We start from the raw sequence: 14,627 nt of genomic DNA on the forward strand, positions 1-14,627 counted from the left end.
CCGGTAACGGCCATACGCGAGTCTAGTTCTGACGGAAGAGTGACCTCTGACTCCACGGATGACATATTGACGGAGAGCAAAACAAAACACCGGTCATGAATCAGAAGTCTAAAACAAGAATTTTTTAAGAGAAATGTGGGAGGAGCTTGAGTTTGTTGGTTGCTTACGCTACTCCTACATTCAACGTCATGCATCGGGTCAGAGGTCACTCTTCTGCAAGTTTATAAAGTTATAAATGTGAATATTTTCCTTACAAAAACACATGGCTTTGCTTCAGAAGGCCTTTATTAACCCCCGGAGCCATGTGTATTACTTTTATAATGCATGGATGTGCTTTTTTTGGGCTTCAAAATCTCAAAATAAAGCTTGGAAGAGCCAGAATATGTTTTAATATAACTCCACTTGTGTTTGGCTGAAAGAAGAATGTCATATACGCTTAGGATGGCTTGAGGGGGAGTAAATCATGGGATCATTTTCATTTTTGGGTGAACTATCCCTTTAAGATATTTTTTGAAACCTGAGAGGTTTCTGTCCCTCCATTTAAAGTCCAGGTAACCAAAAAACTTAGAAGATCCCAAAAAGTCTTAAAAGCGTCACTTTATATGATGAACAGATTTATGAAACATTGCGAAAATAACTCACTGTGAAAAATCTGGCCATTAATGGGTTACTCAAGTTGAAGGACTTACTGAAGATGCACATCACACTGTCTCTGTGTAAATGATATTCAAATCGGATTGTGTATCCTAAGCTCAAACAAGCAAGCGCATTTCAGATTCATCACTGTTCATACATCCATAAACATCATCCTCCATGCGCTCAAAATGTAAATAAACATGGGATTAATGCTGTATCTTCTCCACTCAACATGCCTCTAGGGCTCAAAAAATCAGACATTTTTAATGGGGACATGAAATATTAAGAGGGCATGATGTTTGGTGTCTTTCTCTTCCCGCGTCAGAAATGCACATTATGCATGTTTTGACAAATTATGAAACTTTTCTGTTCTGCCGTCCTGATATAGTCACTTCTCATTCAGCTCTATTCGTACATATCCACAGGAAAATGCTCAGATGCTGAAATGATCTACATAAGCTTGGTTTGGTTTGGTGTCGATCCACATCCCCACATGCTTTTTCACGATATAAACAGAAGTGTAATGCGCTGAACGCCATCTCTATCATCTACAGATGGACTGACAGAACTGAAAGAGCTTGAGCCATGTTGTGCAGAAATAAACAAAAGCCAGAGGAGTCCGTTGGGCCGCTTTCAACTCCGTTCCGTGTTTCCAGAGAACAACTGCAGCAGTTTATAACCACCATTTTGTGTCTCCCCAGACCCCAGAAGGCACAAGGCCCAATTGCAGTGAAATTTAATGTGCCCATAAGACATAAATCATCTTTTACGCGTCCAGACGAGCAGGTAGCGATATTAAGAGCGTCTCTGCTGTTCTGCTGGTGATATAAATAATTTATGGTGCCCCCACTCGAAGCCGGGTGTTTATTTTGTCCCACGCAGAGTGTGTATTCCTCAGACGGCGTTTTAGAGGAGGCCCTGTCACTCGCCGTAATGAACCCTCCTGTGAGTGCGCAGGCGGCCGTGGTCATCGCTCTCTGACCGACACACACACACACACAGTAAAGATGCTCCGGTACACAGACACATTTATAACAGGAAAAGTATGTTCATATTTCTCTTGGAAACTGGTGCTGAGGAAGCTCTTTGTTCTGATGCATACGTGTACATGCCGTATAGACACATCGTGCGTACATGTGAACCCGCTGGGAAGTGTGGTCATTGCTCTCTGACCAGCAGATGACCGGGCTGCCCTCACTGCCTGCTTCTCTTTCTCGTTTCATCCATCATGGTTTCTAGCCGATTGTGGATGATGAAAGCGCAGAACGCAGAAAATGAATTCAGAGGGGCATTAGTGGCGTGTTCGTGATGGAAGGTTCTTCACGGAACGAATAAAAACTCACAGATAGTAAGAAAAGCTTTATATAGCACCTTTTAAAAAACAGTGTTTGCAAAGTGAGAAATACACAAGAGGAAAAAAAAACATGCATACACATATACACCGATCAGGCATAACATTATGACCACCTTCCTAAAATTGTGTTGGTCCAACTTTTGCTGCCAAAACAGCCCTGACCCGTCGAGGCATGGACTCCGCTAGACCCCTGAAGGTGTGCTGTGGTATCTGGCATCAAGATGTTAGCAGCAGATCCTTTAAGTCCTGTAAGTTGCGAGGTGGGGCCTCCGTGGATCGAACTTGTTTGTTCAGTACATCGCACGGATGCTCGATTGAAGTGAGATCTGGGGAATTTGGAGGTCAAGTCAATGCCTCAAACTCGTGCTTTGTGGCGGCGCATTATCTGCTGAAAGAGCCACAGCCACCAGGGAATACTGTTTCCATGAAAGGCTGTACATGGTCTGCAACAATGCTTAGGTAGGTGGTACGTGTCAAAGTAACATCCACATGGATGGCAGGACACAAGGTTTCCCAGAACATTGCCCAAAGCATCACTACCTCCGCTGGCTTTCTATCAGAACCAACATTAACTTCTTGAGCAGTTTGAGCTCCAGTAGCTCGTCTGTTTGATCGGACCACACAGGCCAGCCTTCGCTCCCCACGTGCATCAATGAGCCTTGGCCGCCCATGACCCTGTGGCCGGTTCACCACTGTTCCTTCCTTGGAGCACTTTTGATAGAGACTGACCACTGCAGACCGGGAACACCCCACAAGAGCTGCAGTTTTGGAGAAGCTCTGACCCAGTCGTCTAGCCATCACAATTTGGCCCTTGACAAACTCACTCAAATCCTTACGCTTGCCCATTTTTCCTGCTTCTAACACATCAACTTTGAGGACAAAATGTTCACTTGCTGCCTAATATATCCCACCCACTAACAGGTGCCGTGATGAAGAAATAATCAGTGTTTATTTTACAAAAGTACACTGGTTAAAAGTACACCAGCTCAAAGAAACACCTTGATAAGAGTTCATTCGCAACCATCTAGTGAATGTCTTTCTAACATCCTAGAAAACGTTGAAGCAACGTATTGCAAATAGAATTCTCTAAATATGACACTTTTCCGGTTAAATCGATTAAATAGCTGTCTTGGTGATGAACATAGTGATTTCTGATTTCTGTTTAGTATTTTTTCTTCCAAACGAGCCGGCGTGTCAAAGGAGAGCATGACTGGGCTTGAACCTTGAATGTTTCACCCGCCTCTAAGTCGAGCTCTGAATGTTTGGTTACTTACCTGTGTGTGTTAAGTGCACCTAAATACTTTATGATGTCTAAGCTGCTGAGAAAGTGTAGCCAGAGGCACCCTAGAGTTCAATGCATATCAGATGCCTTCTGGGAATGCTTTAAAGAGCCGCGGGTCCCACCGCTGTGGTGTCTGAGGAGGAAGACGACACTAGTCTCATCTCTCTCGTTCTCTTTCCAGGCTCTCACCCAATTTCTCTGCCCATTCCCAGAAGAATTAAACCTCAAGGATTCGAAACATTTCATTTGAGGCTGATCTGGAAGCATGAATGGGTATTGCGCTGTGAGTATTCCACCGTGTGACGCTCTATTGTTGAAATGCCTCCTGAGAGAGAGGCAGAAGAAAGCTATAGCTTTACTGCTGACTGCAAACTAAAGCACACAAAGCTTTCACATCATCTCCAACACAATCCTCCACATTTATTTTTCACCGAGCTGCACCACCCAGCAGCAAACAGACCTAAAACTATCGCGCAGTGGCTGTGTTTACCTGATGCCTGCTGGTTATTTCACAAAAACAACAAAAACATCTTGAGGCGTCTTTACACAGACAGATTAAGGCTGATCTGAGGTGGCTCTGTGCCTGCTCCGAATACAATGTAAAGACGAATATAGAAGTATAGAAGTTGTGTTTAAAACACACCGCTTTGACCCACATCACCGCTCGTCTAAGAAGCATTAGTTCTGACTTGTAATACAACTTTAAAGGGGTTCTATTAAGCTTTTTCATCTTTTCAACTTAGTGTGTAATGTTGCTGTATGAGCATAAAAAATATCAGCAATTTTTTACAAAGCTCAAAGTCCACTCCAAGTGGAGATATTGGGCCCGATCATACACCCGGCACAATGTGACGTCAGGCACGACGCAAGTGTTTTTTGCTAGTTTCAGCCATAGACACACTCTAAAAAAAAGGTTCTATATGGCACCAAAAATGGTTCTTGGCTCGTAATCATAGGGGAACCTTTTTTAGTGCTATATAGCACCAATTTTGGTGCTTCAGTGGTTCTTCAGCGGTTCTTCAGAGGTTCTTCACCGGTTCTTTGACTAAGGTGCTATATAGCACCTCTGAAGAACCGCTGAAGAACCACTGAAGCACCAAAATCGGTGCTATATAGCACTAAAAAAGGACTATGATTACGAGCCAAGAACCTTTTTTGGTGCCATATAGAACCTTTTTTTTTTAGAGTGCTTGCTCAATTTTCTACCAATTTTCAAACTGTTTGGTTTGTTATAAACGTCAGAGATGTAGTTATGACATTACATACTTATGAATTATATTGATCATTGAGACTTACATCAGGTACCACAGAGCCCGCCAGAAAGCTTGCCTGTGACAAGATGGCCGCAGGTGATGCGACTCCGCCATAAGACATCTAGCCTTTATTATTTATATCTATGGTTTCAGCCAGACGCAGTTATCATTTTCACATCCAGCGCCACGTGGTTTAAACAGCAAATGCACAATTCATCGACTGGCCAATAGAGACAACTCCAGAAGGGAGCAGAATCTCATTGAGCTCATGTTAAAATGGCCAACTTCACAGCAGATGAACACATGTTTACAGTCTGGTACAAATTTTGGTTTTGGTCTATACGGCTAATTTTGCCCTTCATGACAACTGTGAGGGGGGTGAATTTATTTATAACTCATTTGTTTACATTATATAAAGCCTTAAAGTTCTGCATAATTAAGGGCGTGGCCACTTTGAGTGACAGGTGGATTGTCATTTATCTGCTGTCTGTTAGTCATCGCGTCACCTTGGCTCCACCCACTTCCTTCCTCTTTGGCCATTTTCTGTTATCCGGGAGTGACACGCAATGACGCGCTGCCAAGATGGCGATGGCCAGCTCAACCCTACTTTACGCTTCAAAACTGCTCTTCAGAATCCTATGGGTGACGTCACGGACACTACGTCCATATTTTTTTACAGTCTATGGTTCAGGCGAATTGTTGGCGTGTTGCTATTTTGAGGAACTGAAAACGACTGCACCATTGACCAACAAAAACCTGCTCTAAAGTCAATGGCGGATTATTTTTTGTGTTATTTAAAGAGAGTCTTAGTAATATGAGCCTATAGGCGGGGGCACAACATGCGTACACTCTGCTTGTTACACACACAGGGACGCGCAGCAGCACACACACATATTTAAATATTAATAATAAAAGGATTCCTCTCTGGAGAAGCGTTCAGTCTTTCCGCTCACATGTAAAGAGTGAATCCGCCATGGTACGAGCACAACTGGCTTTTAAAGGGAATGGGAGATGAGACTCTGATTGGTTTATTGCACGTTACGACCAAAACACACACATGAGGGACTAGGTACTACCCTTTTGGACCATGCACCTGGTGCCGACTATTTTTCTCGTCGTTAAACTAGCAAAAGTGGATTCGGACACCCCCTAAGTGCACCTGCGCCATGCGCTTCAGAACATGCGCTCAGATCGTTAAAATAGGGCCCATAATCTTTAACAGAAAGTACTTTTCAAGAACTACAACAGACGACTCGTTTTCGACTACAATGCACTTCTTCCGGATCTTGTAAAGTTGCAATGTCACTCATTTAAATAATCCCCGCCCACGGAATTCACAAAAAAGGGGACGAGGCCTGGTTGAGCTGCATTAGAGAAGACCTGCTTTATAGCATGTGGTTGTCACTGTTTTTTCCACTCCAGTTCCAAAACCCCTTTGTTTGGTCTTCCTAGGGCAGACATACTTCGAAAACAGTGGGTAAAATCAATGTATTATTTTATCTGTGTGATGCACATTTTATGGAGGACAGCTTCTAGAACCTAAGGGATTACAATGCCGGCTACGCACAAAAGCTTCTCCTGAAAGACAATTTTGTTGGTACAAACAGTTGTTTATAGATCACGACCTGAAGTATTATTTGTTGTTGTTTTCTATTAACAGTTCAAAAAAATACATTTTATGTTGTTGCTATGATGTAAACAAAGGGCAAAGCTTTTTTGGCTCCGCTAGCCAGCTCGCTAACATTACAGTGTTGATGAAGTAAGTAGCCTCTCGCTTTTGTGAGACTGTTCACCGATCCTTAGGAGCTTCCCACTCTGAAACGTCCTGTAAAATCTGCGCTTGCAAAGGTTCTGCATGATCATCTTGTTCGTAAACATTCACAGGGTCTGAATCGGGCTCAAATTGGTATGGCAAAATTGACGCCATTGTTAATGTTTACACTTGAGCAGATGAAACTTGCGGTTATGGAAAGGGGCGTGACATTTCCGGAACACGCTCTAAGTGGTTTGCCAATCACAACACACTGGACCAGCTGACCAATCAAAGCACATTTTGGCTTTGGGCTTCATCGAAACAGGAACTAAATGGCCTACATAATATAGGACCCCTTTAAGACAACATGTATAATTGCATGTTTTTACTCATTTGTTTTTGGCATTATTTCAATAGCATTAGGCCTAGTTCTGCGATTGTGATTTCTTTGTTAATGCATTTTTACACCTCTGTGCGGCATCAAACAGTCCCCGTGTAAATGCACCTTTTCTGCCTCTTGGTGCTTTTGTGCCACATTTGCAATTTAACTCCCATATAATAGCATCAGTTTTCATTTTTGCTCCATCTATGTTCTTTCGGGTCATCTGTCATGGTGGAGCAACTGTTTGAAGAGAATATTTCTGAGAAACAAGTTATTGACAGACATCTGAAAGAAACTATCACTACTGTGGTTTGTTACCGCCAAACCAATGCATGCACGTAAAAATAGCTTTCTTTCAAAATGTGTCCAAAAAAGTGTCTACACATAATAACCATAAATAATATTATATTATATTATATTATATTATATTATATTATATTAATATTATATTATATTATATTATATTATATTATATTATATTATATTATATTATATTATATTATATTATATTATATTATATTATATTAATTACATTACATTATACACCGATCAGACATAACATTATGACCTAATATTGTGTTGGTCCCACTTTTGCTGCCAAAACAGCCCTGACCCGTCGAGGCATGGACTCCACTAGACCCCTGAAGGTGTGCTGTGGTATCTGGCACCAAAATGTTAGCAGCAGATCCTTTAAGTCCTGTAAGTTGCGAGGTGGTGCCTCCATGGATCGGACTTGTTTGTTCAGCACATCCCACAGATGCTCGATTGGATTGAGATCTGAGGAATTTGGAGGCCAAGTCAACACATCAAACTCGTTGTTGTGCTCCTCAAACCATTCCTGAACCATTCCTTTTGATAGAGACTGACCACTGCAGACCGGGAACACCCCACAAGGGCTGCAGTTTTGGAGATGCTCTGACCCAATCATCTAGCCATCACAATTTGGCCCTTGTCAAACTCGCTCAAATCCTTACGCTTTCCCATTTTTCCTACTTCTAACACATTAACTGTGAGGACAAAATGTTCACTTGCTGCCTAATATATCCCACCCACTAACAGGTGCTGTGATGAAGAGATGATCAGCGTTTTTCATTTCACCTGTCAGTGCTCATAATGTCATGCCTGATCAGTGTGTACATATATATATATATATATATATATATATATATATATGCCTTTAAACTCTGTAATGCATAGTATTTATTTGTTTCAGCAAGATCTACTAAACATGCCTCAAGTGTGGCTCTCACAGCAATGCTCATGTATTCTGTTCTTATAAGCCGCTCCACATTGTGACAACAGTTTCACAGAAACTCCAAAAACTCTCTAAAACCTCTCAATATTTGAACGCTCCGAAGCATCATCTCTCACATGGCAGTTTCCCCCTCAGGCCAGCCAGCCAATCAGGTCGCCCCCCTCCCCTCAGAGGCTCCTGGGAATTGTTGGCAGAGCAGTGCGTTACGCTGGTGACAGCGCCGGGGTTGTCAGGACTCGGTCTCTCCTGCAGTCGTTTTGTTGTTCCTCTTGCTGATACCTGAGGGACCATTAAGCTGAAAATAATTGGCTGCAGATCTCCTCCAGCCATCGATCCTTTGTGTCATGAACTCTCTGACATATACAGACATGTGCAGAGAACCCACGCACGTATAGTGCTCTTATACCAATACTTGCACATTAATATACACATTAATTATGTCTAAAGGTTATGTTTTTGATTAACTGTTTTGTTTTATCCATAATGTAGCAAAGTGTCCAAGCGAATGCAGGACCAGTGGCTGTCAGGACTTGAAAAGAAGAAACAAGTTGCATAAAACATACTTAAAAAAAACTGGGCAAAAGATTTCCATAGAATTACATTAAAAATGGCTCCCACAAGATCTAAGGAAAACATTATGATCAGGAATTGAGGGTGGATGTTTTTTAATTGGCCGTGCACTTTTGTTTTTCTGTTTGTTTTGAGGTGGACTGTTTTTTATATAAATTTTTAATTGGACATTTATTTAATAATTAATTTTGACTTAAGCAAAAAAAAAAAAGTAGCAACATATCAAGCAAAACTCAGAACACCATAGAAAATACAAGTATACTATACGCTATGTACTCCGCATATGCCTACTGTTATTAGTCTCAAACCAAGTATGCAATTTTGGACGGAGCGTATTTGAAGTGCACTTTTTCTGTTTTGAACTCGCACTATTAATGCTAATAAATGGCATATAATTGTGTACAAGTACGCGAGTTATGACACACTTTGGGAAAGTTATCTGGGCAGCTCCAAAATAGCACCACTCATATTTTCTTCTAGTCGCTTTTATAAGTCGGCAGCAACAGCAATATGAATACATGATTCAGTAAATAGTTAAAGGTCCACTGAAGTGCCTTGGAATGCAGCATTATACAGTTTCCACTGATAGTCTGATAGTTCCCTATCCCCTTTATAGTGCACTGTCTGCTCGTTCCCTATCCCCTATATAGTGCGTTGTCTGATAGTTCCCTATCCCCTATATAGTGCACTGTCTGCTCGTTCCCTATCCCCTATATAGTGCACTGTCTGGTAGTTCCCTATCCCCTATATAGTGCACTGTCTGATCATTCCCTATCCCCTATATAGTGCAGTGTCTGATCGTTCCCTATCCCCTATATAGTGCACTGTCTGATCTTTCCCTATCCCCTATATAGTGCACTGTCTGATCGTTCCATATCCCCTATATAGTGCACTGTCTGATCGTTCCCTATCGCCTATGTAGTCCACTGTCTGATCGTTCCCTATCCCCTATATAGTCCACTGTCTGATCATTCCCTATCCCCTAAATAGTGCACTGTCTGATCGTTCCTTATCCCCTATATAGTCCACTGTCTGATCATTCCCTATCCCCTATATAGTGCACTGTCTGATCGTTCCATATCCCCTATATAGTGCACTGTCTGATCGTTCCGTATCCCCTATAAAGTGCACTGTCTGATCGTTCCACATCCCCTATATAGTGCACTGTCTGATCATTCCCTATCCCCTATATAGTGCACCGTCTGATCGTTCCCTATCCCCTATATAGTGCACTGTGTGATCGTTCCATATCCCCTATATAGTGCACTGTCTGATCGTTCCCTATCCGGGCTATCCCCTATAAAGTCCACTGTCTGATCATTCACTATCCCCTATATAGTGCACTGTCTGATCATTCCCTATCCCCTATATAGTGCACTGTCTGATCGTTCCATATCCCCTATATAGTGCACCGTCTGATCGTTCTCTATCCCCTATATAGTGCACTGTCTGATCGTTCCCTATCCGGGCTATCCCCTATAAAGTCCACTGTCTGATCATTCACTATCCCCTATATAGTGCACTGTCTGATCGTTCCCTATCCCCTATATAGTGCACTGTCTGAATCGTTCCGTATCCCCTATATAGTGCACCGTCTGATCGTTCTCTATCCCCTATAGTGCACTGTCTGATCATTCCATATCCCCTATATAGTGCACTGTCTGATCATTCCATATCCCCTATATAGTGCACTGTCTGATCATTCCATATCCCCTATATGCACTGTCTGATCGTACCCTATACCCTATATCTTCTAAACGATATAAGCATTTTTTTGGAGCACACTAGCCATAACAGTAAGGCTAAACAACTTCAATTTTGATTTCATGGAGATTTTAAATCTTCAGCTTTTCACGCTGCGCTTCTGCGGACTGATGACACTGTATATAGGCTTCTGTATCCAGTGTTTGGCTCCACTGTTGTCCATCAGAGGGCGCTGTGCTCCAGCAGCACACAGACCTGAGAGAGGCGACTGTGAAGAGCGACTCTGCCCTGGCATAAAGTGCATTTATCTTCCGCTGTCTCCCTTCATGTTCATTCAGCCAACGGCGCGTTTGATTAAATCTCCAACCGTTTGTCATCATCTCTGGCCCCTTGACACTCAAAGAAACACCTCGACAAAGACCTTCATGGCTATTGTATTAATATGAGCATTACTCAAAAGCATCCTGCCCTTTCTGAAAACGCATCCTGAGATTCATCAAGGACGTATGTCATGTGCCGTGGTAATGAGGAGGCTCTTCTTTCTTACCCTCCTATTTCAGACGCACGGATATCAATTAACTCCTCGGCCACGCGCTTTAGAAACAGGTCAGCCATAATCGAATGTGTTTGTTATATCTTACTGTATTACGTACAATTAGGCCGATTCTCTCTCCCAGGCCTCCACGAGCGATCAGATTAATTGGAGTTAATCGCGTGTCGCTGTGATTCTGTGCAAGTTGAATATCTATGAGCATCCCTCAATGTCAACACAAACATAGTATGTTTGTCCTGTTTGCCTTTCTGTTCATTCAGGACATATCTAATCAAATTAATATTTAAATTGCAGCATGCATGCCCTGTAAATTCCAATGCACACTGCAAAATAAGATTTCTTACTCTTGTTTTCTATTAATATCTAAAAAATTCTTGGGAAGCAAAATGTCTTGAGACATTGAGTCTTGTTTGCTGGGGAAAAATCATCAAACTTAAGTGTGCATAAAACAAGAAAAACGGTCAGTGGGGTAAGAAAAATGAATTTAATAATTCAATGGGAACAGATATTTCTTCTTGTTTTAAGCATGAACTCACTACTTTTTATTAAACAACACTTAATATCTCCAGTCGTTTTGCTTCTCAAGTTGTATTTCAAGTATGTTTAGATATTTGTACCGGAAAACAAGACAACATATACCAAGTGTAATGCATTATAAAAGTATTTTTAATGCATTGTATGGTCTCATGAATAATTGTACTTTTGTAATACTTATCTATTCACCTTTAGAAAGTATAATGCATTAAAACACACGACAAACAACCGATTTCAGAATCTGTTGATATAATAATGCATTAACTGTGGTTAGCCTTCTTATGAAAAGATATAATGCTTTATGATGTGCATTATGAATACCTTTATAATGCATTATAAATAAGGGCTTTTTACAGAGTGCATGCATGGTTCAATTTGAATATGAATTAGATTATACATGTTCTGAATGACCAGATATGTCTCTGGTTTCTCCTTCCATGTGCATCTGAGTTTGTCACCTGATCACAATCATTCATGTTTAGAGCACAAACTTTTAGACCATTAGAGGTTTGATCAGCGCAATAATCCAATGCATATCACAGATTTGATGTACGTTTGCATTCCTTTCAAACGTATGCATCTTTATGTTTATGCTGCGGCTATTAAACGAACTGTATTTCTTTATATTAATTGCCGTGTTTCAGGTCAGCGGTTCCTGCTCTTAATTGTGGTTGTAGAGAGCAGGGGTGAGGACGGCTGCCCGGGCCACGTTGCCGTGTTTTAATGGGGAGATGCGGTATAATAGCTTTGACCTCTGACCTTTTGTGGTGACTATAGCTCATTACGCTGATCTGTGAGTGTCAGAGCGGCATCTAAGAGCGAGCGAGCGCGCGTGTGTGTGCGGTAAGGTGGGTCACAGGAGCGACGCTGCCAGCACCTCACCCCTCATCTGCAAATAAAATACAATCACACACACATACTAATTAAAACCGGGAAGAAGGCCACTGTTTTCTTCTGATTGTCAGTTGCATTTCTCCATGCATGGATAGTTCAGTGCACGGTTCCAGGAAGCGGATTCAGAGACTGAATTCTTTGCTCAGTTCTCGCTCTTGCTCTCATTGTTTTAGTCTGCACACACACACACACACACACACTGTTGTAAAAGCCTTCATGTCTTTCTCAGGCCCTGTCGCACCAATAAACAGTGTAATCGCTGAGAGGTTTGCGACGTGTTGCTGTGTGAACCGCAAGAGTATTGTTTATTTTAGAGAAGTAGTTTATGTTTGCGTGCGGATGCTGTATGAGTTATGGCTTGTTTTATTTTACACAACTTGAAATGCATTATTGATAGTTGCTTGTAACGTGGGTATGCTGTAACACAATGAGTGGTGTTCAAAAGTTTGGGGTCAGTACATTTTTTGGAAATACTTTTAATCAAAAGTAGGGTAGAGTGAGGGGAAACACCCCCTTAAGGACTGTGTAACTTTTCTGTGAAACAAAAGTTAAATGTGTCTAGTTATCCTAGTTTTCAGTGATAATGACAAATTATAAACTAAGTATGAAAAATATTCATGTTATTAGATTTTGTACAAAATGTTTATTCATACCAAGAAAAAGCACTCTGAAAAAGCTATTTGCTTTATAAGTTTACAGTAAAATCAGAGAGCAAGCATGTTTTAGCTTAAAATTAAAAAGACAAGCCAAAATAAATATGAAAATGTATTAATGAGACATGATGAAAATCAACCTTTAAAAAATATATATTGTTAGCTGATGCTAGCCGGCTGGCTAACTAGCTAGCTGATGCTAATGTGAGGTAATTTTTCAATTTAAAGTCTAAATATTTTTATTCAACCACCTAGTTAAATTATATTTGATGGAAAAACAAAGATTGTGATGTTCAGAACATGGTAACTACAGTAGTTATGATAGTGGTAAGCAATGCTCCCTGGGGGCGTTTTACCCAAGCGGCACCTCCCGCAGTTTCTCTTGAAGCCAATACGGAAGTTACTTAAACTGCAATTCATCGACTGGCCACTAGAGACAGACTCCAGAAGGAGCAGAATCTCATTGAGCTCATGTTAAAATGCCCAACTTTACAGCAGAAGAACACATGTTCAAAGTCTGGGACAAATTGTGGTTTTGGTCTGTACGGCTAATTTTGCCCTTCATGACGACTGTGAGGGGGGTGAATTTTTTTTATAACTCATTCGTTTACATTATATAAAGCCTTAAAGTTCTGCATAATTAAGGGCGTGGCCACTTTGAGTGACAGGTGGATAGGCATTTATCTGCTGTCTGTTAGTCATCGCGTCACCTCAGCTCCGCCCACGTCCCGCCTCTTTGCCCACTTTTTGTTATCCGGGAGTGACGCGCGATGACGCACTGACAAGATGGCAACGGCCAGCTCGACCCTACTTTATGCTTCAAAACTGCTCTTCAGAATCCTATCGGTGACGTCACAGACACTACGTCCATATTTTACAGTCTATGGTTTTACCTCAAGTGGCTGGGGGCATTTTCCCCCACAAATAGGTTTGAAAAAAAAAAGTAAATCTGAAAATATAATTATATTTTCCTTAAATGACAAGTAATCCCTAACTACAGGCCTTGCTCTTCTCATATCATGTAAAACTGTGATGTTCTGCAAAATAACAAGCTTTAGAACACTTTTTTTATTATTATTAAAAATCATATCACTTAATGTGAAATCCATTTTCTCTCAGGTACATCACCAGTGTAAGCTTTGAGGTCAAAACTTCTACATCACTCTGGTCAATTTTCCATATATAGTGCATTTTCCTCCACTCTACTCTAACAGTAAATTTAAATAAATGGTGATTATTTCCGGTTCATAAAAGAATCTGGCACAGTTTCCACAAAATTATGAACATTTATTAATCATAAATGTTTCTTGAGCAGCAAATCATCATATCAGAATGGTTTCTGAGGGATCATGTGACACTGAAGACTGGAGTAATGATGCTGAAAATACAGCTTTGATCACAGGAATAAATTACATTTTAAAACATATTCACATAGAAAACAGCTATTTAAAATTGTAATAATATTTAGTTTTTTTTTAAATAGCATTTTTACTGTATTTTTGAATAAATAAATACAGCCTTGGTAAGCAGAAGAGACTTAATTAACCCCAAACCTTTCTCATATGTCGGTTAATATGGTCACATGACATGTATAAAATGTTTCATTTTTTTATTTACTTACATGCTTTTATACAATGCAGATATTTAAATAGTTATTAATTGAATTTAGGCCTGTCGCGATTGGTCGATACAATCGACTGCGTCGATGTTGTTAATTAGTCGACGTCAATATTTTTAGTCGACTGGGCAAGTTGGGTACGATATGAAATTGTATTAGTACTGGTACTTTAAAAAGGACAGCACT

This window comes from Gobio gobio, assembly GCF_949357685.1.
Source record: "Gobio gobio genome assembly, chromosome: 10".
Taxonomy (NCBI): domain Eukaryota; kingdom Metazoa; phylum Chordata; class Actinopteri; order Cypriniformes; family Gobionidae; genus Gobio; species Gobio gobio.